Source organism: Oncorhynchus keta, chromosome 10, assembly GCF_023373465.1.
Source record: "Oncorhynchus keta strain PuntledgeMale-10-30-2019 chromosome 10, Oket_V2, whole genome shotgun sequence".
Lineage (NCBI taxonomy): Eukaryota > Metazoa > Chordata > Actinopteri > Salmoniformes > Salmonidae > Oncorhynchus > Oncorhynchus keta.
The window spans coordinates 51,608,278-51,634,975 of NC_068430.1; the positions used below are offsets into that span (position 1 = coordinate 51,608,278).

A 26,698-nucleotide genomic window follows, 5' to 3' on the forward strand; every position below is an offset into this window, starting at 1 on the left:
TAGCGGTACCAGTGACACAATGAAAGCACTGGAACAGCAGTGACAAGACTGATAGTTTATATGAGAAAATCGAGCAGAAATGCAATGAACTGGGCCTGGCAGAAAGCGAAACTGGTAAACAGCTGATCCGGGGGGATGGGGGCTCAATAGAAAGTGCCTACCTGGCCTCAGACTGGACCACTCGTCACTGCACTGTTTCAACACCTCAGTCAGCGTTTCTAGTCAGCATTTCTAATAACCAGAATATTTAAAGATCTAGTAACAGCAAGAGAGGTGGCACTAGTAGTACAATAAAGAAAGGTACTTTTACTTTTGGATCACAGGAAATTTTAGTAATCTACAGATCATTGACATGTGTTTCATTTCTTTTGAAAAACAAAATATGTTGAAAATGTTGTTGAAATAAACTGGGATTTTGTAAAGACATTATTTTGTGAATACATCCTTTATTAAAATGTATGTATTTTTTATTTGCTCATCTTTTCTTACTTTTTTAAACTCTGCGTTATTGGGAAAGGGCTTGCACTGTAAATAAGCATTTCATGGTAGTCTACACCTGTTCTATTAGGTGCATGTGACAAATACAATTTGATTTGATGATTTGATTGGCTCTTATTTTGTTGTAAAATAGTATTCTTGCAAGGGTCTCTCCATTGTCTCTGCTGCTTTTACAGTTGTCCTTTGTGTGACTATCTATATCAGGAATAATGTTTGAGTTGCTCCTTACTGCATCCCTCTTTGCAGATGTACCTTTAGCATGTGTGACCGTGCTGAGCTAAAGCCTTAGAACGGGAATCTAAGTCTTTAGGTCACTGGCAATGTAACTCATCATGTAATCTCATGCACCAGACACTTCCTCCCAAAAATGGCTTTTGTTAATCTCATAGTAAAGTCAAGAGATAGTCCCAAAACCAATAGAAATTTGGGAGAAAGTCCAGATAGTCATTGGCTCAATCTCCCATCAATCATCTCTGACTAAACCTTCCCGTATTGTTAACAGTAACTATGTTTATGTTTCTCCTGTATGGGTCTAATTAATGTCAAATGTAGCTTGCTGCTTGAGTCCATACTGTCATGTATTATATAAATTCGTTTTCCCCATTAGTGCAACACACATTTACCACCGATTTGAACTTGTATAGCCAGCAGAAAGATAACTTCTAGATAAGATAACTATAATTTGGCCTCTCCAATTTGGGAATGTTTTTCTAGCACACCACACGTGTCTGGTTCCGAGCCATGCCTCTCAGTTGTGTGATTCCCTAAGATCAAATAATGACAAATACTTTAATTTTTTGTCTTTAGTGTTCTAGGTTTATATGCACCATGGGCAATCAAAGCCTACTCATCATAAATAAATCGTTGTTTATGCGGCAAGGCTTATTCTCACCATTTCTCTTTCAACACTCTCTCTCCCTCTCTCACTTTAATTTTCAAGTTCTCTCCATCGCCGCAAGAGGCTTTTTTTTCCTGTTCTCTCGAAAAGGGCACTTAGATACCAACGTGGTGGCAGAGAAGAGAGCGCTTCAGACTGTCCGCGCTGCTCCTGCTAGGACTGCTCCTCATAGGGGATCATATATTTTCGAAAAACACAAGTCGGATAAAAAGGAACAGTCTCTCCCAACTTGCTACCCGAGTCTGCTTTGACATTTTCCCACGTAAAAAGGTAGGAACATAATGTTTGGTCTACTTTTGCATTTATTTTGGACATTTATAACCGTCTGTAAGAGCAACTTCAGTACGAGCTCTTTTCCTTCCTCAATGTCTGTAGTCAAGGGAAAAGAGTGGAACTAAAATTCTAAATTGATAGTTTCCTATGTCGACCGACCAGAGTTAACCGACCTGGAAAGTTATCATGGATATGATCTCATTAGTTATGCTCTATTAACGATACAATTAAATCAAAGGCTGAACTTGTTGCTATTTGCTACACTGATGAAGGCGGATAGATATCTCAAGTGAAATATTGACCGTGCATAATGTTCGGTCTTCATTATCTGAATAATCGGTTTACAGTGAACTTGTTCGCTGCTTGTTTAAAACATAATTATGTCTGAAGATATTCTCAAATATGTATATGTTTAAATAAAAAAGCGTAATGTGTTGCGCAATATGTATAGGCTATTTGTTCTCAAGCTCAATGATTGCGCATGGATTTCGAGGAATAAAAGTAAAATAAAAAAATAGTTCAAATGGCACTTTACTTTGGGAAATGAGCTAGGGCATTGCGACAAAATCACTATTGCATGGTAGTCCTACGGTAGCCTATGCGATTACATTATTGTATAGATTGATAGCCTATCGACTTCAAACCCAATAAGGATATGCACTGCAGATTTTTATTTGCGCTAGGTAAGGGGAGAGAACGAAATTATACACACTTTATGGAGCGACTGTTAGTTCACAGCATATGTGTTATTGTCTAGAAATGATTTTGTATTGGAATTGTTTGTTGGCGAATTTCTCACATCCTGAAAACGAGTGGAGTTGACACTTGATGCGCGGACTCCTGTGTGCATGGAAATTGGACTTGTGCATTAGGCTACCCGTTGCAAGGCTACCCGTCAAAGCAGCATATTCAAAATGTATTATTATTATTATTATTAGTAGTAGTAGTAGCTGTAGTAGTAGTGGTAGTAGTATGAGTAAACCTCCAGTTATAATGTGATTGAATATTTGATGTGTAAAACAACACATCTCGGTTATTTGCTATCTGCGTTTCTTTGTTTGAAATTTCACCCAAAACTGGGACCATTTGTATTAGTTAGACTATATCTTATGGTTTACCATGTGACTCTTCTATAGCATACATCAGAGGATGTTTCATAATAGACCTACTCAGTCATAAATTATGAGTTTTATATACAATTTTGGCCTTTCTATTGCCAAGTGCATCCAACATATGCTGTATAACTCTGGGTAGTTAGAAATCAATCAAGAAAGCATTGATTGACTCCTGAATCCTTTCATAATCTGTCGGCCTACACCACAATTCCATTGTTCCATGAATGTGCTTACATATCCTTCAGAAAAGTACAGTGTTGCAAGGAGATTTATTGTGTCAACCATTCCAGAGCTGGTCATTCAGACTCATAATGTTTATGACCTACTTTGCAATGTTTTGCATTTTCCTTGGGGTAAATGTTGATTTGTCTCGAAATGTATCAACTAACTGAAATGTATCAACTCGTTTTCATAGACTCTTATCTCTGATGCAAGTCAAGTATTGGCTGCTTGGTGTGTGCAGCCCAATTATTTATTATCTTGAATTGTTCTTGACCTTTCATTGACCAAACCATTTATTTTACAGCTTACCATTGATCATGAATAGGCCCCTATGCCCTTACTCTCCCAATGAAATACAGCCTGCTTCCAATAAGAGGGACCAATGTAGAGGTATTAGAGTCTGATTTGTGATGGGAAGGGGGGCTGCTATGTACGTTTTAAGTCGGGTTATTAGTTTCTGACCTTGCTGGAGGTCAGAAGTGTCTGAGTTGAATCCTTGAGAGCTTTTGGGGGCTGCTAGTTTTCACTTTTAGGCTACCACTCAGCCAGAACTTTCTCTCACCATCCAATCAATGGCTGTATTAATACAATTAGATGTTGATCCACAATAATAATCAGCAGACTCTCAAAGGGCTTAGGGATCGACCTTGAACCCATATTGACAGAGGTGGTGAATCGGTTTTAGCAGAGGCACAACTTTGGTTTTAGAAGGGAGAGGGACATATAATACAGTGCCTTCGGAAAGTATTCAGACCCCTTGACTTTTTCCCTATTTTGTTACATTACAGCCTTATTCTAAAATTTATTTTTTTCATCAATCTACACACAATACCCCACAATGGCAAAGCAAAAACATTTTTTAAATGTTGCTACTGTATTAAAAATTAAAAACAGAAATACATTATTTACATAAGTATTCAGACCATTTCCTATGAGACTCATCTGCTATGAGACTTGAGCTCAGGTGCATCCCGTTTCCATTGATCATCCTTTAGATGTTTCTACAACTTGATTGGAGTCCACCTGTGGAAAATTCAATTGATTGGACATGATTTGGAAAGGCACACACCTGTCTATATAAGGTCCCACAGTTGACAGTGCATATCAGAGCAACAACCAAGCCATGAGGTTGAAGTAATTGTCCACAGAGCGCCGAGACAGGATTGTGTCTATGCACAGAAGGGTACCAAAATACTTCTGCATTGAAGGTTCCCAAGAACACAGTGGCCTTCATCATTCTTAAATGGAAGAAGTTTGGGACCACCAAGACTTTTCCTAAAGCTGGCTGCCCGGCTAAACTGAGCAATCGTGGGAGAATGACCTTGGTCAGGGAGGTGACCAAGAACCTGATGGTCACTCTGACAGAGCTCTAGAGTTCCTCTGTGGAGATGGGAGATCCTTTCAGAAGGCCAACCATCTCTGCAGTACTCCACCAATCAGGCCTTTATAATAGAGTGACCAGACAGAAGCCACTCCTCAGTAAAAGACACATGACAGCACGCTTGGAGTTTGCCAAAAGGCACCTAAAGACTCTCAGACCATGAGAAACAAGATTCTCTGGTCTGACGAAACCAATATTGAACTCTTTGGCCTGTATGCCAAGCATTACGTCTGGAGGAAACCTTGCAACATCCCTACGGTGAAGCATGGTGGTAGCAGCCTCATGCTGTGTGGATGATTTTCAATGGCTAGGACTGCGGGACTAGTCAGGATCGAGGCAAAGATGAAGAGAGCAAAGTAAAGAGAGCTCCTTGATGAAAATCTGCTCCAGATCGCTCAGGACCTCCGACTGGGGCGAAGGTTCACCTTCCAACAGGACAAAGAGCACACAGCCAAGACAAAGTAAGGGACAAATCTCTGAATGTCCTTGAGTGGCCGAGCCAGAGCCCAGAATTGAACCCGATCTAACATCTCTGGAGAGAGCTGAAAATAGCTGTGCAGCAACGCTCCCCATCCAACCTAACAGAGCTTAAGATATTCTGCAGAGAAGAATGGGAGAAACTCCCCAAATACAGTTGTGCCAAGCTTGGCGTCATACCCAACAAGACTCGAGGCTGTAATCGCTACCAAAGGCTCTTCAACAAAGTACTGAGTGAAGGGTTTGAATACTTATGTAAATGTTATATATTTTTTTTAAATCACAAAAATCTGGAAAAATGTCTAAAAAACAGTTTTTTGCTTTGCCATTATGGGATATTGTGTGTAGATTGATGAGGGGGAAAAACGATAAGCAGTTTTATAATTTATAAGGCTATAACGTAACACATTTTGGATCAAGTCAATGGGTCTGAATACTATATATATTTTTAATCCGTTCGGATAAACACTCCAAACTAGAGGTCGACCGATTCAGATTTTTCAACACTGATACGATTAATCAGCAGATTTTTACCTATACTTTGTAATAATGACAATTACAACGATACTGCATGAACACTTTTATTTTAACTTAATATAATAGATCAATAAAAATCTATTTAGTCTCAAATAAATAATGAAACCTGTTCAATTTGGTTTAAATAATGCAAAAACAGTGATGGAGATAGTAAAAGTGCAATATGTGCCATGTAAGAAAGCTAACGTTTAAGTACCTTGCTCAGAACATGAGAACATATGAAAGCTGGTGGTTCCTTTTACATTTACATTACATTTAAGTCATTTAGCAGGCGCTCTTATCCAGAGCGACTTACAAATTGGTGCATTCACCTTATGACATCCAGTGGAACAGCCACTTTACAATAGTGCATCTAAATCTTTTAAGGGGGGTGAGAAGGATTACTTTATCCTATCCTAGGTATTCCTTAAAGAGGTGGGGTTTCAGGTGTCTCCGGAAGGTGGTGATTGACTCCGCTGTCCTGGCGTCGTGAGGGAGTGTGTTCCACCATTGGGGAGCCAGAGCAGCGAACAGTTTTGACTGGGCTGAGCGGGAACTGTACTTCCTCAGTGGTAGGGAGGCGAGCAGGCCAGAGGTGGATGAACGCAGTGCCCTTGTTTGGGTGTAGGGCCTGATCAGAGCCTGGAGGTACTGAGGTGCCGTTCCCCTCACAGCTCCGTAGGCAAGCACCATGGTCTTGTAGCGGATGCGAGCTTCAACTGGAAGCCAGTGGAGAGAGCGGAGGAGCGGGGTGACGTGAGAGAACTTGGGAAGGTTGAACACCAGACGGGCTGCGGCGTTCTGGATGAGTTGTAGGGTTTAATGGCACAGGCAGGGAGCCCAGCCAACAGCGAGTTGCAGTAATCCAGACGGGAGATGACAAGTGCCTGGATTAGACCTGCGCCGCTTCCTGTGTGAGGCAGGGTCGTACTCTGCGGATGTTGTAGAGCATGAACCTACAGGAACGGGCCACCGCCTTGATGTTAGTTGAGAACGACAGGGTGTTGTCCAGGATCACGCCAAGGTTCTTAGCGCTCTGGGAGGAGGACACAATGGAGTTGTCAACCGTGATGGCGAGATCATGGAACGGGCAGTCCTTCCCCGGGAGGAAGAGCAGCTCCGTCTTGCCGAGGTTCAGCTTGAGGTGGTGATCCGTCATCCACACTGATATGTCTGCCAGACATGCAGAGATGCGATTCACCACCCTGTCATCAGAAGGAGGAAAGGAGAAGATTAATTGTGTGTCGTCTGCATAGCAGTGATAGGAGAGACCATGTGAGGTTATGACAGAGCCAAGTGACTTGGTGTATAGCGAGAATGGGAGAGGGCCTAGAACAGAGCCCTGGGGGACACCAGTGGTGAGAGCGCGTGGTGAGGAGACAGATTCTCGCCACGCCACCTGGTAGGAGCGACCTGTCAGGTAGGACGCAATCCAAGCGTGGGCCGCGCCGGAGATGCCCAACTCGGAGAGGGTGGAGAGGAGGATCTGATGGTTCACAGTATCGAAGGCAGCCAATAGGTCTAGAAGGATGAGAGCAGAGGAGAGAGAGTTAGCTTTAGCGGTGCGGAGCGCCTCTGTGATACAGAGAAGAGCAGTCTCAGTTGAATGACTAGTCTTGAAACCTGACTGATTTGGATCAAGAAGGTCATTCTGAGAGAGATAGCGGGAGAGCTGGCCAAGGACGGCACGTTCAAGAGTTTGAGAGAAAAGAAAGAAGGGATACTGGTCTGTAGTTGTTGACATCGGAGGGATCGAGTGTAGGTTTTTTCAGAAGGGGTGCAACTCTCGCTCTCTTGAAGACGGAAGGGACGTAGCCAGCGGTCAGGGATGAGTTGATGAGCGAGGTGAGGTAAGGGAGAAGGTCTCCGGAAATGGTCTGGAGAAGAGAGGAGGGGATAGGGTCGAGCGGGCAGGTTGTTGGGCGGCCGGCCGTCACAAGACGCGAGATTTCATCTGGAGAGAGAGGGGAGAAAGAGGTCAGAGCACCGGGTAGGGCAGTGTGAGCAGAACCAGCGGTGTCGTTTGACTTAACAAACGAGGATCGGATGTTGTCGACCTTCTTTTCAAAATGGTTGACGAAGTCATCTGCAGAGAGGGAGGAGGATTCAGGAGGGAGGAGAAGGTGGCAAAGTTTTTAACATGAGTCTTCAATATTCCCAGTTAGGAAATGTTAGGTTGTAGTTATTATAGGAACTATAGGACTATTTCTCTCTATACCATTTGTATTTCATATACATTTGACTATTGGATGTTCTTATAGGCACTATAATATTGCCAGCCTAATCTCGGGAGTTGATAGGCTTGAAGTCATAAACAGCGCTGTGCTTCAAGCATTGCGAAGAGCTGCTGGCACACACTGGAAAGTGCTGTTTGAATGAATGCTTACGAGCCTGCTGCTCTCTACCACCGCTCAGTCAGACTGCTCTATCAAACATCAAGTCATAGACTTAATTATAATATAATAAGCGCACAGATATACGGGCCTTAGGTTAATATGGTCAAATCCGGAAACAATCATTTAGAAAACAAAACGTTTATTCTTTCAGTGAAAACGGAACCGTTACGTATTTTATAGAACTGGTGGTATCCATAACTCTAAATATTGCTGGTACATTGTCATAATTTTGTACAATTCTGGCAAATTAATTATGGTCTTCACACAGTTCGCAACGAGCCAGGCGGCCAAACTGCTGCATATACACTGACTCTGCTTGCACAGAACGCAAGGGAAGTGACACATTTTCCCTCGTTAATATGGCCTGCTAACATTACTTTCTTTTAACTAAATATGCAGGTTTAAAAAAATATACTTGTGAATTGCTTTTTTTTATGGCTAGGTACATTGGTGCAACGACAGTGCTTTTTTGAGAATGTGCTTGTTAAATCATCACCCGTTTGGCAAAATAGGCTGTGATTCGATGTTAAATTAACATTGATTATTTGCAATGCAGGACAAACTAGATAAACTAGTAATATCATCAACCATGTGTAGTTAACTGGTGATTATGTTAAGATTGATTGTTTTTTATAAGATACATTTAATGCTAGATAGCACCTTACCGTTGCTCCTTGCTCCACTTGCGTAACAGGTGGTCAGCCTGCCACGCAGTCTCCGTGTGGAGTGCAATGTAATCGGCCATAATCGGCTTCCAAAAATGTTGATTGCCGATTATTATGAAAACTTGAAATCGTCCCTAATTAATTGGCCATGCCGATTAATCGGTCAACTTCTACACCAAACAGCCTACCCGACCGCTCGGAGGAGTCCACATTGTCCAAAAGCACATTGTTTCCTCGATTTGTCACATTCCAATGATAAAGCTGGGGGGGACAAAATATAATTTCAGAATGTTTGGGGTTGGGGGAGGCATGTGAATGTTGCGTGCCTGGGTTTTAGTAACTATAGGTAACACTTTACGACGAGGGTGCACGAAGGGGTGTTTTTTAAGAATGGCTCTATATTAAGAGGACATGAATATTGCTTCACTGTGTATGCATGTAGGGTACTGAAATTGTCTTTTCACTTCAATACATGTTTACTGCATGGTAAACAATACATGTTTATCCCGAATCTCAGTGCTGCAAAGTTTACTTCAAGCTGTGTCTGCTTATTCAAAGCTATTAGTATTCCAAGCACATAGTTTGCCAAGATTCTTAATTGATAGAATCACATACCGGGAAGTAGGAAGAATCAGTGGCAATTTTAGCATGTAAATCTTGGTGTGGCAAACTCCCCCCAAAATATTTTGATGCATGCCAGCATAGCCACTAAAGAGCACAACACAACACTAAGCAATATATTATTTGCACTGTAACGGTGACAAACGGTGCCCACAAACTGTTTGGGCTTGTATAAATGATTTTTAGCACCAGGGAGTGAATCTGTACCACTGCTACACCTGGCTATCAGCGGAGCCTTTTCTGGCCTGCATAATTCAGCCTCATTAACTGCCTTTAAAAAAACAAGTCAGCTGATATGACAATTGAGATGTACAAAACTATTTCATAAGGGGACGACGAACGGATAAGAGTCAATACGTAATTTTGATTAAGACATTAATGAGTGAGCTAGGACGGACGTAGTCAATATAACTATTTGTTCAGCAATTCAGAACATGTGCCGTTATTACAGTATTCGCCATGTACCCAAAGTCTGAACCATCGGATAAATAAAGGGGGCTTATAAGCAGACAATGAAAGCTCTTACAATATTCAATGATTACATTTCTCTGAAACAGGTGTCATGACGTTGGCCTGTTGGGGGAGGTTTATGACCCCCATAAATACCTTTCCCTTTCTATTCTAGAGAGGGACTCTGGAAAGCCTTTGGTAACATCAAAAGATGGGAAATGGAACCATATTTTGGTAATCCAACCGGTTGAAAATATGCGTTGGTACTTGATGAATATGATGTCAGATACGTTGTTGTCTGAGACATAATTGTTGTGCAATTTAAATGTTTAAATGTAATTTTAGCTTCTAAATGAGAGAATTGGTTTTCATGAGTGAACTATGCTCAACTCAGTGGCCCCGCCCATGTGAACAGACATTGGTTGTATACTATGAAACACGGCTCTCTCTCCCAACCCTATATAAGCCCCTTTACGGAATTGTAACTTTCTGTTCCAAGGATGTGAGGACTTGCGGTCCCTGCGTTAAAAGGACAAGATCACCAACAGAACTAAGCCAACCTCAGCTGAGCTCTCTAAGCCAACCTCAGCTGAGCTCCCACGTTTACAGCTGCCAACCAACTTGTAGAGGATGGACAGAGTATCCATTCTACCACACTCCAGATCACCAAATAAATACTGTATTTATTGCATTTTCCTTTTTCAAATGGGCAGTTATTTAGAATGCATGAGATACTGTATTTACGATAGCATTGCTTCTTCCTTTGTTACTTTTTCCTCCCGCTCTTTTTCTCTCAAACCCAACCCCCTTTCTTTGTGTAACCAGTCGTCATATCTGTTCCATCCGCTAAGGACATTTTCCTTTATGATAATTAGTATTCAATGTATGATCCATTCTGTGTAGATGTAATTCTGTGTGATTATTTAGGTATTTAGTAAATAAAGAATTAAACCAAGATTGGTATTGCTGATTCAACTTGTTAGCCAGGGTTCGTGAAGATAACTAAGAATTTACAACTTTCAGATGAGACTGAATACGGTGACGATTAAATATTGACAGGTCTTTAAGAGTTATTTAAACATTATTTCGTGGTGCCCCGACTTTCTAGTTAATTACATAGTGACTGTACGAGGATAAATCAGGTGACATCATAATGTGGTGTATAATGCGACACAGTATTTGCGAACAATGGGCTCCCAAGTCGAGACAAATTGATGTTGTCTATTACATCTGACACTGTCATATTCTATTATAGCTTAGGACTGCTGTAAGTAGTATGTACATTTCAAGGGTCAAATGAAACCCTTGTTGATTTATTGTTATTTATGTACCTCCCCTGAATGCATATCTGGCTTCTCTGGGGGCAGCCTCCTAGCCGATCCTAGACACCCACCCAACCCTGGGATAAATTGTTGCGATGAAGCAGTCCACCATTGTGGGACATTGATTACCATTTACAAATCATGGGTATAAACCTCAGCCAGTGGAGGAGGGAGGTGGGGGAGATGAAAGGAAGGAATGTGTGTGTGGGGGGGGGGGGGGACTGATTGATGTAGCCGCTGGGGTTGTAAAGATGACAGACGGGTTACAAACGAGAGAGGATTAATGACTGGAGTGGAGACTATTAGGTTGTTTAGTTGTTCTGGGCTCCGTGCATCGGTTAGTTCATCTTCAGTACTCCACACTGATCCACACCAGCTCCAGTGTCTCTGGCCCAGGACCAGTGGGTGATCGGCTCGTATACTTCACGCTCTCTGGGTTATAACCTTACGCCTCGAGCACACTGATAGTGCCATTGCATTTTGGTACACCGGAAGTATATTCATTTCCAATGGAATGATGCGTTTTGTCTTGCAGCATTGCGTTGCGAAAGCAGTTGCAGTGGGTTATCGAACGTATGAGTAAGACTGTAGGCATTGACAGACATGGTAGCAGAAAGTGAATGTTGAACTTTTGTTACACACACATCCAGGTGATGCCATTATGCTCAATAACACTATCGGTGTGATCGAGGCGTTAGGAACCAGGCTCATCTGCTAGGAAGATATGGTGGCTTTCGCTTCCGGGTTGTTTAGAGGATTCGTGACACAGATGGGGTGTGACTAAAGGAGCACAGCTGACATGCCATCCCATCACCCTGACATTTACTGTAACCTTAATATTTTAACAAAACCCCTGTAGTCCCCCAGTTCCCTAGGCACTTGTTGCTCTAGAAGGATTGGATAGGCATATTGTTTTGCCTATCACAGGTAAAGGTGGAGCTGCAGTATTACCAGCTTGCTCGTATCTATCCAATACGTTCAAAGATGTTCTATAATTTGTGGGTGATTCCTCAAATGTGCATGTTTTGAAATCAACATTTTGACGTCCATATTGTTGTCTATCCTATTAACATATAACCAAATCACACACATAATGGTCATATTACATTTACATTGCTAGCCCCCGTCGTTTAGTAAGATGCGCTGAATTTTCATGGTCAGAAACATAATTGTAAATGAAAGAATGTAATGGCGCAAACTGGCAACATTGCATCTTTGTAATAGCAGCACTTAGGCCATTTTGCCAAGACCCACCTGAATCTCTCTGAAGTGCTCGTAAGTGCTAGAATGATGCTGAAAGCATCAACAAAATAACATGATTTTGCCATTGTGTTTATTCTGATCGTTTCAATAGGATGTCGTGTGAATTTTCTATGATTATCACCAAGCTGGGTGTTTCCAGAGCAATTTAGCTTTTGTGGAGGACATTTGGCATTTGTCAGAGAGAGCAGCAGATTGAAAATTTACGCTTTGCTTGTCTCACTTTGCTAGTATTTTCATCTGCAACTGTTTATGATAAAGAAGGCTTCGGACAAAAGTGTTCCGGTGTCTAAGTGTCATAAAAAGTGTTTATTTGGCAAATAGCTGTTTTAAAATGTGGTATCTGTTTGATATGATTCTAATTTCAGGGTGCGTTAATAAATCAAAGGCCTGTTAGCTTTACTTAGGAAAGCAATTGCAAATTGCAATGATTAGTTTGCATCCCAATTTCAGGATTCAGGCACATGAAAATCAAGTACCATACTTTCAGAAGATCGAAAAGCCACATAAGCCCCACTGGTACAAAACTGCATAAAGTTTCACATTTTAAGTTTCTGAATTATGCTTTGGTGGCACATTCTGGGATGGTCATAAATTCCATTTCAACATTAGTGGTCTGTTCATAGGCCCCCAGGTATGCACAGACTCACTCATTCACACATTCTGTGGTGGTCATACAGTCCATTCGGCCTGGGGTTTGCCTGGAAACAGATAGTGGATAGATAAAGTAGAAGGCTTGCTGTTAGGCTGAGACCTTGGGCCTAATGCTAGCCCAGTGCTGTGCCACTGGAGCGAGAGTCACACCTGCTTTGGCCTCTGGTTGCCTATATAGGCTGTCTGGTTGCCTATGTAGGCTGTCTGGGTAGCTGCTGGTCAAATCGCATCCATCTCTGTTTTTTTGTTGTCTGACTTGACTTGGAACCTTTCTCCTGTAAGACGATGCATTTCTCTTTCTGTGTCTGTGCTATTATTTGCCTAGCTGATCGTTGCTGCTTGCTCTAAGGGCCTGATACATGATCAATGGCTCTCATCACAGATTACAGACAAGAATCAATCAATGCCGTACTAACAGACTTCATCACACCACCTAAAGTTGCCAAGTCCCCCACTCAGACGTTAATGGATAATATAGAATTATTACTCATTCCTGAGGGATTCCTTGAAGTACTACACAATTGATTGCACAGTACAATGTTATTATTTATAAAGGCAATGTTGAAGGCCGGTGCGGTTGACCAGGTCGGCAGATAGTGATGTTTCAGCTTTCAGGCTAGAAATAGTCTCTCTCGTACAGCTTTACTGTATATCAGATCTTTATACAGCCCCCGTGGTCCTCATACCTCTGTCTCTCTCGTTCCTTCTATCACTCTCGCTTTCCCCTGTCTCCCTCTCTTTCCGTCTCTGAAAGAGATTTTTTTTTGTCTCCTGGAACAACCGGCAACATTTGCCCTGCCCAGGGTCTGCCCAGCTCCGACCATTGTTTTTCTACCTAATGACCGTTGTCATATTGAGTCATGGTCATGCCATATGGAGGTTTAGACAAAAGCACAATTTGTGGGGAGTTCTGCTCTGGCCCTACACAAATACATTGCTTTCCCCCATTCAATCTCAGAAGTCTATTCGAAATGAAAGCCCCACAGCACATTGAGTTGCAGTTTTTTGATGATGCTCGTGTTGTGATACTTTGGCCAATGTTTTTGCATGTCTCTCAGCAGCCATTCAGTGCAAGCTCAAGGTCTTACAACCTGATAACACAAATGTCTCAGGCAAAACTTCATATTGTTAATTTCCTATCAAAATATGCTTAGCGTAGGCACATACAGTATCAATGAAGATTTGATTAAACGTCATAGACTATGGGATTTCCCCTCTATGTGTTGTAATGTGCTACAAGTTATGCCAGTCCACAGAAGAGAGCCTACCATTTAAATTATATTTCAATACAGATTGCTATGTCTCTAATCAAGATGGGCAACACAGGAATTTGATCACCTCAACATTAGATGGCTACAGGTTTTATATTTACAGTAGTACATGCACTAGTATGAAAAACCAGTGTGTGTGTGTGAGAGATAAGGATAGAAAGAGAATCAAAGAGTGAGTGTGCGTGTGAGAGATAGAAACGGAGCGAGAGACAGAGGGAGGGACAGAGGGAGAGACTTGGAGTGTGGGTGTGTGTTTCTCTCTCCCCACCCACTGTCGCGGAGGTGTGGGAGAGAGTGGAGAGAGAAGAGAAAGAGGCTGAATCAGACTGGGCCCTGCTGCGTGGGACCGAGCGCAGAATGCTTCTGTTCGGCACCCAGAACTCTGGGAGGCAAGTAAACTAGAGCATCTGAGTAGCACAGTGAACAGGGTTAGGAAGCTGCTCAGTACAACATGGCTTTGAAAAGGAATGCCTCTGGTGGGCTGCGGGTGTTCTCTCCAAACTGAGTGTTGACTAGAGTCATATGGGCCCTAGTCAAAAGTACTGCACAATATGGGGAGGACAGATTTCCAAAATTTTTACAGAAGTTTACTTTTATATATACAGTATATATTATTTTTTAATTTAACCTTTATTCAACTAGGCAAGTCAGTTAAGAACAAATTCTTATTTACAATGACGGCCTACCAGAAGGTAAAAGGCCTCCTGCGGGGACGGGGGCTGGGATGAAAAATACATAAACAATATAGGACAAAACACACACTACGACAACAGAGACACCACAACACTTCCTTGCTTCCTGTCTGCATCTACACATAGAATTACTGCGATTTGTGTGATTTGTACTCTGTCATGACCAAGATGGAATTTACTTATCATGGTGTATAACTGTGTGTTGTAGTGAAAGTCAGGTTTCGAGACTGCGACCAAAACATTCTAAGTTGCGACCCTTTGACTTGGCAGTGCAAAAACAGTTTGTTTTATTGGTCGCTAGGGTGCCAGTGATTTTTTTTTAGCCAGTGACATTAGTTCAGTGTTGCATGTTATACCGAAACTTCAATACCTTTTCGATTATAGAACATGAAAAACGGTTCGGTGCTAAAAATGTTGGTGCTTTCAGTACTTCTGTCAAATGTGTCTTGCGTCGTCTATACCGTCCATGCCTGCTCCATGCCTTCTCCACTTACTCATTGCTAGCTCTAGCCGTTCCCGGGGAACCACTGCACTCACTGGGAATCTGGGCTGCATCATTTTAGCTCCCCAATCACTCATGCTGCACATAAGTTAACACCCTTGAATAATGCAAAACGACACGTAGAAGTGTTACAACCGTTTAACCGACCATCATGGATGAAGACCGTGAATAAAATTAAATAACCGCTCTAATGCATACATTTTATTGTATTTTTTTTCTCAATAGTAGTAGTGTACATTTATGATCAAATTAAATAGCTGTTTCTACCTTAATCGGTCAAACTGTCTCCATCTCATCTCTCCGATGTGTGCTCTCTCCTGGTATGGCAATTGCAACGTCCACAACCGCAGAGAGCTCACTGTTTGCCCTCCAGGACATCTACAGCACCATGTGGTACAGGAAGGCCAAGAGGATCGTCAAGGACCTCAGCCACCCGAGCCACTCCATACAGAAAAGCAATATATTTCAAACCAATATACAGTGCATTCGGAAAGTATACAGACCACTTGACTTTTTCAGAATTTTGTTACATTACAGCCTTATTCTAAAATTGATTATATCATTTATCCCTTTATCAATCTACACACAATACCCCATATTGATAAAGCCCTTTTTTTTTTTTAAATGTCACCAATTTCTAAAGAATTTAAACTGAAAAATCACACTGACATAGGTATTCAGGCCCTTTACCCAGTACTTTGTTGAAGCACTTTTGGCAGCATTGCAGCCTCGAGTCTTCTTGGGTATGACGCTACAAGCTTGGCACCGTAGGGATGGTGCCAGGTTTCTTCCAGACGTGTTGCTTGACATTCAGGCCAAAGATTTCAATCTTGGTTTCATCAGACCAGAGAATTTTGTTTCTCATGGTCCGAGTCCTTTATGTGCCTTTTGGCAAACTCCAAGCGGGCTGTCGTACCTTTTACTGAGGAATGGCTTCTGTCTGGCCACTCTACCATAAAGGTGCTGCAGAGGTAGTTGTCCTTCTGGAAGGTTCTCCCATCTCCACAGAGGAACTCTGAAGCTCTGTCAGAGTGACCATCGGGTTTTTGGTCACCCCCCTGATCAAGGTCGTTCTTCCCTGATTGCTTAATTTGGCCGGGTGGCCAGTTTTTTGATGATGCTTGTGTTGTGATACTTTGGCCAATGTTTTTGCATGTCTCTCAGCAGCCATTCAGTGGCCAGAGTCTTGGTGATTCCAAACTTCTTCCATTTAAAAATGATGGAGTCCACTGTGTTCTTGGGGACCTTCAATGCTGCAGAAATGTTTCAGTATCCTTCCGCAGATCTGTGCCTTGACACAATCCGGTCTCAGAGCTTCTACTGACAATTCCTTCGATCTCATGGCTTGTCTTTTGCTCTGACATGTACTGACAGCTGTGGGACCTTATATAGACAGGTGTGTGCCTTTTCAAATCATGTCCAATCAATTGAATTTACCACAAGTGGACTCCAATCAAGTTGTAGAAACATCTCAAGGATGATCAATGGAAACAGGCTGCACTCAATTTCGAGTCTCATAGCAAAGGGTCTGAATACTTAAACAATTAATTTCTGTTTTGAACTTTTAATCCATTTGCAAAAAATAAAGAAACCTAGCACCATCCCTATCGTGAGGTATGGTGGTGGCAGCATCATTTTGTGGGGATGTTTTTCAGCAGCAGGGACTGGGAAGCTAGTCAGGATCGGGGGAAAAATACAGAGAGATCCTTGATGAAGACCTGCTCCAGAGCACTTAGGACCTCAGACTGGGGTGAAGGTTCACCTTCCATCAGGCCAATGACCCTAAGCACACAGCCAAGACAACACAGGAGTGGCTTCGGGACAAGCCTATGAATGTCCTTGAGTGGCTTAGCCAGAGCCTGGACTTGAACCTGATCGAACATCTCTGACCTGAAAATAGCTCTGCAGCAACGCTCCCATACAACCTGACAGAGCTTGAGAGGATCTTCAGTGAAGAATGGGAAAAACTCCCCAAACACAGGTGTGCCAAGCTTCATACCCAAGAAGACTCGATGCTGTAATCGCTGCCAAAGGTGCTTCAACAAAGTGCTGAGCAAAGGGTCTGAATACTTATGTAAATGTAATATTTCTGTTTTTTGATGTTTTATAATTTATCAATCAGTTCTAAAAAACAGTTTTTTTTTCATTATTGTGATGAGAATTATGAGGAAATAAAACAACGTAATACATTTTAGAATAAAGCTTTAACATAACAAAATGTGAAAAACAAAAAGGGGTCTGAATACTTTCTGAAGGTAATGCATGTATTATGTGTAGTGTTGTACAGCTAAGCCAGATTCATTCTCTGTAGACCACACTCACATTTAAATGTCTGGCTGCGTAGGATCTTCCCAAATTGATGAGATCTCTGACACCTGGAGTTGGCAAATGGTCCAGGAGCACAAGTGGACAACATGCATATCTGTTACTGTATCCAGATGACTGACTGTTGAATGAGTAATTATATAATATTATAGATATCAAACATGGATACTATATCTGAAACTTGTTCACTGAGGATAACTCTGATGCTAACTATACCTATGTATGATCTCTGTGGTTACTTGTAGCTGTATAGGGTGACCTCTGAATTACTGTGGTCCTCTCAGGAATTATGTCTTATTTACGCTGGTCTCATCCCCCTCGCAAGCATTTAAATGCTGTGACACCCTGTGGAGATTGGGCCTTGGTGATTAGGTTGCACTGTAAATTTGGTATCGTTTGATTGGTCAATGATGTTTGGTCTTGGGTTGAAAGGTACATCTTCAAATTTGTTCTCTCTCTTATCCTATATATATATATATATATGCCATTTAGCAGACGCTTTTATCCAAAGCGACTTACAGTCATGTGTGCATACATTCTACGTATGGGTGGTCCCGGGGATCGAACCCACTACCCTGGCGTTACAAGCGCCATGCTCTACCAACTGAGCTACAGAAGGACCATTATCCTGTATCCAGTTCATGGAGGAAGGTAGTATGACCAATTCCCATTTCCTAGGATTCTAGACCTCTGGCCTAATAAGAATCTCTTTGTTCATGCTTTATATTGTATGTTAACCTTAGAATCTACATGCCTCGAAAAATGCTTTGTTAATATCAGTATTGCCCCGTTCATTTGACAAAGTTATTAAATAATACTTGCTTTGATATTCACTTCTCATGACCATTCCGTGATCTTAGTCAGCTAAATGCATAATACTTTATTGCACATAGTTCAACTGTAGTCTCTTGCATATTGCCAATTAATTATCTTTATGGAGTCAGATAAACATTTTAAGAGGCTAATTGCTTAGTCTTATTACATTCTATTACTGCCCATTACAGCTGTGTCATTACGACTTTGGAGAGTTATTCATGACACATTGAACTTATTTAATTTGAACAATTCTCCGTGGCAAGGCTAAAAGGCGAGAATATGGGGAGAAAAAACTGACTGCAAAATCTGGTGAGTAGGTTATGTGCATTGATTGCAAATAGCATTTGACAGTGTGCAGGTATCATCATGATATCGTTTTAAAAATAACTAAGCAGTAAGGGCCGAGGGTGTGTGGTATATAGCCAATATACCACGGCTAAGGGCTGTTCTTATGCACGACACATCGGAGTGCCAGGATACAGCCATTAGTCGTGGTATATTGGCCATATACCACAAACCCGAGGTGCCTTATTGGTATTATAAACTGGTTACTAAAGTAATTAGAGCAGTAAAAACAAATGTTTTGTCATACCCATTGTATACGCTCTCATATACCACGGTTGTCAGCCAATCAGCATTCAGGGCTGGAACCACCCAGTTTATAATATGACTTATACACAAGAGTATACTAAACATTAGGAAAACCTTCCTAATATTGAGTAGCACCCCCTCCAAGGTGTGGAAAACGTTCCACTGGGATGCTGGCCCCTGTTGACTCCAATACTTCCCACAGTTCTGCCAAGTTGGCTGGATGTCGTTTAGGTGGTGTACCATTCTTGATACACAAGGCTTTAAAATCCTTCTTTAGCCTGTCTCCTCCCCTTCATTTACACTGATTGAAGTGGATTTAACAGTGACATCAATAAGGGATCATAGCTTTCACCAGGTCAGTCTGTCATGGAATGAGCAGGTGTTCTTAATGTTTCGTATACTCAGTGTAAATGACTCATGGCAGAAAGAATGGTGAATATTATTCCGCAAGATTGAGATTTTACCCACAGTCATACAAACTCATGGAAACCATTTTATGTCTCTGCGTGCAATTAGGAGTTGATTGAAGTTAGCAATTTGTTAGTTTAACGCAATTATTGGAAGTCTCCCACAGTAGCCAGCTCCTCTCAAAAACATGGAAATAGACCTAACTACTCCAAAGATGGGTGGTTGGTCATTTAAAGTCTTACAAAACTATACATAGTAATCAGTATTTATTTGATATATTTGTTCATTTGACTGATAATCATAAGAAACAAGATTCTATCCACTTCCTCATTCTCTGTCCTGTTGGCCATAGAGATGTATACAGATCGCCATATTGTATCTGTCGCGTTATGGCGTTGATGTAACTCCTTGTGTCTTCCAATGGTGGCTCCTTGCAGGGAGACAGCATTGTGGAGTTGGTCTGAGTCTGCTTGGTCAGTCATGGCCAGTTCGTACGATCACGTTTCAGGAAAGACCGAGATGCAACACATCTTCTTAGCATAGAGTTGATTAGGCAGGCCATTGAAGAACTGGGACATTTTCAGCTTCCAGGAATTGTGTACAGATCCTTGAGACATGGGTCTGTGCATTATCAAGGTGGCGGATGAAGGGCACTACAATGGACCTTAGGATCTTGTCATGATATCTCTGTTCATTCAAATTGCTATCAATAAAATGCAATTGTGTTCGTTGTCCGTAGCTTATGCCTGCCCATACCATAACCCCACCGCCACCATGGGGCACTCTGTTCACAACGTTGACATCAGTAAACCACTTTCCCACACGACGCCATGCAATGCTGTCTGCCATCTACCCGGTAAAGTTGAAACTGGGATTCATCCGTGAAGAGCACATTTCTCCAGTGGCCATCAAAGGTGAGGTTTTGCACACTGAACCACAGTCAAGGTCAAGACCCTGGTGATGACGACGACAACAACAATTTGTGCAAATAATATTACGTTGTGCAATCCCACAGTCTCATCAGCTGTCCGTATGGCTGATCTCAGACAATCCCGCAGAGGAATAAGCCAGATGTGGAGGTCACAGGATGCTGCTGGGGGGAAAATGTAAACATATTTTTCATGAAACAAGCTCAATAACTCAATGCATGCACACATTCCTATTGAATATGCATTCACCTGTATTGTGAATAGGCCTAGGCTACATCTTGATTCACCCAGTTTATCAAGAGATTTGGCATTCAAATAAACAATTACCCTTATGTTCTTATGTAGTTAGGTAAAAACAAAGTGAAATTGATTGTATAAAAGATGCTATAAATGGACTCAGGTCAATATCTGTATCTGCGACCAAATCGTGCTGGTGCCATCAGAGAAATTTGGTAGCACCAGTGCCACTAGTGGAAAAGGTTAGTCTTAGAACCCTGGAAAGTGATTGTGTGGTTGTGCATGATCATTGATATTGTTGATATTTTTTGCTTTTGTATATGTACATGCATGATAATATGTGGGTGTGTTTGAGTTTGTGCAAGTGCATTTATATGCATCCAGTGTTTTTTGTGTGTGTGTGTGTGTGTGCCAGCGTGGTTGTTTACTGCTGAATCTGCCCTGTATGTGTAAAGAAGTTATGATATGACAATGGCACATTTGACAGTGGAATTTCTTTTTAATGGTGCACAGCTGCATGCTCACATTAATTTAATCCTGGCACACGTTGGGATTTGTACTGATGATGCATATCTTTGGGAGATTAAGGCCTCTGCCTGGATGTGCAACGTTTTCTGTCATTCTGCGTGCACTTCCCTTTGTTTCTACAGCATAATGGGCTTTGTAAGTTAATACCCACGAGATACAACAATGCTTCTGAGCCGGGATTGCGAAAGTGTCCCAGCTTGAAGCCGCTTCGACTCTGATTGGAACAGAGAGAACAGGTGGATTTTTCAGAGAGCGACATTAATCGTCGCAGTCCTCCTTTCTTTTATGCTTTTGGTCTCCTCTTTTTGAGTTTTCAATCAATTGAGAGTGATGTAATTCGGTTTTGGGACAATTTCACTACTTGGGTTTCTAGTGATGGAAGTTCTAGTTTACTGACGATGAAGTAGAAAAGTCAGACGGTTGTACATTACTAGGCTGTTTCCCAAATAGCACCCTATTTCCTATGTTGTGCGCTACTTTTGACCAGGACCCATAGGGCTCTCGTCAAAAGTGGTGCACTATATAGGAAAAAAGAGTGGCATTTGGGACGTAGCATGAGTGTCCTAGTATCCACACAGTATGGAACTTCATCTCAAGTGATTAAGTTCCATGACCTTAAACAGAGGGAAGGATGTCACACATAATAGCAAACAGCTGTTTCGTCAGCAGAATTAACATTAAAGGTAACACGAAAAGTAACATTTGCCTTATAATGGAAAGAGGAAAATATATGTTACGAAAAATAGGGGGGGAAAAAAAGGGGTTTCAGGAAGCCCACTGCCTCTTTTTCAGTATTTGATTCGGTCTTTCTCAATGCTTACGTTGTAGTAATGTGAAGTGTGCAGTCATGTCCTCAAGTAACCCTGTAGTAAATATTAAAGGGTTAGACAAATCACAATGGCGAATCACGGATGAGTTTTTTTTTTGTCCCCTTGATTCTGAAATCCCCCCCCTCTTAGCTAAGACTGTCGGAGTGGTCTGAGTGGGTATGAAAGGGTTAGACAAATCACAATGACGAAACACAAAGATCAATCGAGGACCCGAGCCTCTGCTTTTTCACCCCGCTATCATCCAGAAGGCGAGGTCAGTACATGTGCATCAAAGCTGGGACCAAAAGACTGAAAAACAGCTTATATCTCAAGGCCATCAGACAGTTAAATAGCCATCACCAGAACATTAGAGGCTGATACCTATGAACATAGACTCAATCACTGGCCACTTTAATAAATCGAACTCTAGTCACTTTAATCATGTTTACATATTTTGCATTACTCATCTCATATGTATATATTGTATTCTATACTATTCTACTGTATCTTAGTCTGTGCTGTTCTGACATTGCTCGTCCATATATTTATATATTCTTAATTCCATTCCTTTACTTAGATGTGTGTATTGGGTATGTGTAGGGAATTGTTAGATATTACTGCCCTGTCGGAGCTAGAAACAAGCATTTCGCTACACCCACAATAACATCTGCTAAACACGTGTATGCGACCGATACAATTTGATTTGGAAAGGGGAGGGGAGGGCATCTGAACTGAAAATGAGCTGTTATTGGCGGAGATGTTTTTAAACTCTCTTTGTTATTGGTCTATTAACTTATTTACCACCTGGTGATGTCAACAGGCAAGCCCGAAAACGGCTATCAATAACACTGATCAAATATGTCACACTTTTCAAGTGTTAGTTTCATCAGCTATTGTACAATATGATACAAGACACAGGAGAACAGACTGCCTTTACGTTTCCCTAACTCGATATTCTGATTTGAATTTTTACCTTTTGCACTGCAATCAACTCAAACAACTTGAACGAGCAAAGGACATGAGACTCATATGGCTGTGCCCATAATTGGTTGTGGTGCTACTTTACAACGCAATGAAATCGAATAACACAATTCTACTTGTGAAGATAAGAACTGGCGCTTAATTAGGAGTTCATTTTACAAGGTGCAGTGTAACAGTGGAGTAGGCAGTTTGTTTACGACGACTGATTTATTTCCCAAGACTGTCTGTAATACGCAGATAAAGAGATCATTATACTCAAGGTCCCAACATCTCGTATTGATAAGGACACCTGGGCAGTTAAATGTAAACTGTCTGGTCTTTGTTCTTATGTCAGGTTCACCGTAGGTTTTACCCGAAGGGAGAGGCCGCATGGTCGGAATGGAACCTTTCACCTCTGTAGCCGACGTATCCCCTTTCAGATGGGACAGATACTATGTCTCTTTAGAGTTTAGTATTTGAAGCTATCCATTTGGTAACACTTTCATTTGAATATCAGTAACATTTCAACTAACTAATCTACTAACCATAGCCCTAATCTTAACCTTAACCCTTACCCTAACCGTAAACTTTGCACGCAGTTGCTTTTCAACAAATCGTTTGTTGATTGTATGACCATCTGTAAAGCATCTACAGGTGGACTATCCATATACAGTTTGACCATCCTTTTTGGCTCTCCAAGTTCTCATTGTAACAGTCAGCATTTAATGCTTTTTTTTTTAGCAGGACAGGAAAGTGGTTCAATTCACTCACTTATCAAGAGAACATCCCTGGTCATCCCTACTGCCTCTGATCTGGAGGACTCACTAAATACAAAATGCTTCGCTTGTAAATTATGTCTGCGTGTTGTAGTGTGCCCCTGGCTATCCGTAAAAAAATAAAAATTTAAAACAAGAAAATTGTGCAGTATGATCTTATTATAAGCAATTTGAAATTATTTACACTTTTACTTCGGATACCTAAGTATATTTTTGCAATTATATTTACTTTTGATACTTGAGTATATTTAAAACCAAATACTTTTAGACTTTTACTCAAGCTGTATTTTTCTGGGTGACTGACTTTTACTCAAGTCATTTTCTATGAAGGTATCTTTACGTTTTACACCACTGGGCATTAGAATGGGCTTATGGAAGAGCTCAGTGACTTTCAACGTGGCACCGTCATAGGATGTTAAATTTCTGCCCTACTAGAGCCGCCCCGGTCAACTGTACGTGTGGTTATTGTGAAATGTCTTGGAGCAATAACGGCTCAGCCACGAAGTAGTAGGCCACACAAGCTGAAAGCATGTAGCGCATAAAAATTGTCTGTCCTTGGTTGCAACACTCGCTACCGAGTTACAAACTGCATCTGCAAGCAACGTCAGCACAGTAACTGTTCGTCAGGAGCTTCAGGAAATGGGTTTCCATGGCCGAGCAGCCGCACACAAGTCTAAGATTGCGGTCTGCAATGTCAAGCGTCGGCTGGAGTGTTGTAAAGTTTGCCACAATTGGACCCTGGAGCAGTGGAAACGCGTTCTCTGTAGTGATGAATCACGCTTCACCATCTGGCAGTCCGACGGACAAATCTGTGTTTGGCGGATACCAGGAGAATGCTACCTTCCCCAAAGCAAAATGTAAAGTTTGGGATGAATTGGAACGCAGTCTGCGAGCCAGGCCTAATCGCCCAACTTCAGTGCCCGATTTCACTAATGCTATTGGGGCTGAATGAAAGCAAGAATCTGCAGCAATGTTCCCACATCTAGTGGAAAACCTTCCCAGGAGAGTGGATGCTGTTATATCAGCAGAGGGGGAACCAACTCCATATTAATGCCCATGATTTTGGAATGAGATGTTTGACGAGCAGGCATCCACATACTTTTGGTCATGTAGTGTATATTTAGTAGGGACAGACGCAATAAAACTTATTTGAGTAGGGATAAATGCAATAATATGTTTATTTGAGGAGGGACATATGCAAAAATAAATGTATTTGAGGAGGGACAGATGCAATAACACTGACATATTGCAATTTACAACAGTAAGATGCATGGCACCATAACACTTTAGCTTGCTCTTATTTACAGTACCATTCCCTGTATATGACATGAGTTTTATGATATGGGAATGTGAAGTGAGCATTTGGACTCACAGGTGTTTGGCTTGCTTGTATGACATCAAAGTGGTTATTTATTATAATCCTCGACGTCTCATCTTTCAAAATACAGCGAGTCCTCTTTAATTTAAGCTTTTCCCTCACTCAGACAACCAACGTTTAAAAAAAGTTGCCCAATTAGCGGGAGGGATGGGGGAGCTTATTGTTTCGTGCAGCTTATTGTTGTGTGCGGAGCTAAAGTTCAGAATGGCTGTCAATCAAAAACCATACAGCGCTGTGAAGTGCAGAGCCTGAACTCGGATGCCATTTTTAGCCTGTTACTGTACAGCCACTGTATTCCAATTTGGGTATGTATACGGGTACGAGTGTAAAGGGTTAATGCGCCTCCAACTGTTCGGCACAGCAGCTCGGGCCTATTCAAATCTGCCGTCTTGAAATTTGAAATATAGATCCTGTAATCTCCCATAAAAGGGCACAAAAGGTGGCGGAAACGGCGATTGCTGTTTCAGGTCTCTTATGGTCATGTTTCAAAATGGCAGGGGGTGGCAGGTGGTGAGAAGTGAGACGGAGCAGGAGGGAGAGGTTTACCCTCCAATAACCATACCAAAGCAGAGAGTGCATGGTATGTAGTATTTTTTTAGGCAGTGTTAGTCTAATCAATATAACATTTCATTTCAGGATCAAGAAAATGAGAGATAAAAGTTTGTTTTAGCGTGTCAGTAGCGGAATAGATGCATTATATTGCTGTCTGGGACTTAAGTATTTTTTTGGGCATTGCCAAAATTGTTTATTATTATAATTAAATTGATTTAATTATTTTAACTCAGGTTGTACTGTGGTCCCTTGCTAATATATTATTAAAGCTATTAATATGCATTTCACTTCAATTACTGTTTTGAAATGCATGCATTTCATAGTAACAACCAGAAGTGTTCAGCTAGGCCAGTGTTACTCACTATTTTTTACAAGGGGGCCACTTTGGGTTGAGACAATCATTCAGAGGGCCGCACAGATCTTTAACTTGTTGTACTTTTTCTTCCAATACTATCAGTTATCAATTGAGAGCAACTTCAGAGCAATAAAGCACATGCAATGTATTTGATTTACAGCACATCACAAATATATACATACACACATCAAATAGGCTACATCACATGTACAAGACCCATACTAAGGGTTACTAAAGTAGTTGGATGAGCAAAAATGTCCCTTCTGCTCCTTGACGGATTCATTCTAAATGTATGGTGTGTTGTTGCTATCCTTGTGAGGCAATCCAGGTGTGCATTGGTCAGTCTGTTTCTCTGTTTTTGTTTCACAATGTTCATTGTTGAAAATGTTGCTTCACATGTATAAGTGCTGACAAAAAAAAAAAGATGTCACCTTTAGCCACACTGCGTCAGAAGTGGATACTCCAGAAATGGGTAACACCTGATCTTAGTTTACCTTGCAATGTGTAATTTGCCTGCAGCTCCACTATCTCACTCTCTATTCCAGCGCTGCCAGGACAGAGGGCTGTGATGACCGGGGTCAGAGATGACACTGGCACATGGAAGGGTTTCTTAATGAAGTTGAAAAACTCCTTGTACTCCATGATAATCTTGACTCATACTTCAACTTTTCCAACACATGCACAAACGCATCGTAGTTAAACACGTTGCATGTGGTGACTGCTCCGAGTTTTGGGAAATTAACAAACTGTCTGTCGGGTATGAACAGTGTGGTGATTTTATTTTGAAATGCTGTGACCACACGCAGCATTTTTCCCCCCAG

General features: G+C 41.6%; 1 protein-coding gene across 2 annotated transcripts in view; it reads left to right on the forward strand.

The window, feature by feature from the left end:
• Positions 1-1,537: 1,537 nt before the first annotated feature.
• Positions 1,538-26,698, forward strand: part of LOC118389370 (cadherin-22-like) — a 287,048-nt gene continuing 261,887 nt past the window's right edge. For both annotated transcript variants that reach the window (XM_052527250.1, XM_052527251.1), the window contains exon 1: positions 1,538-1,666. The gene's annotated coding sequence lies outside the window, so the exon portion shown is untranslated. The remainder of the gene's footprint in view (positions 1,667-26,698) is intronic.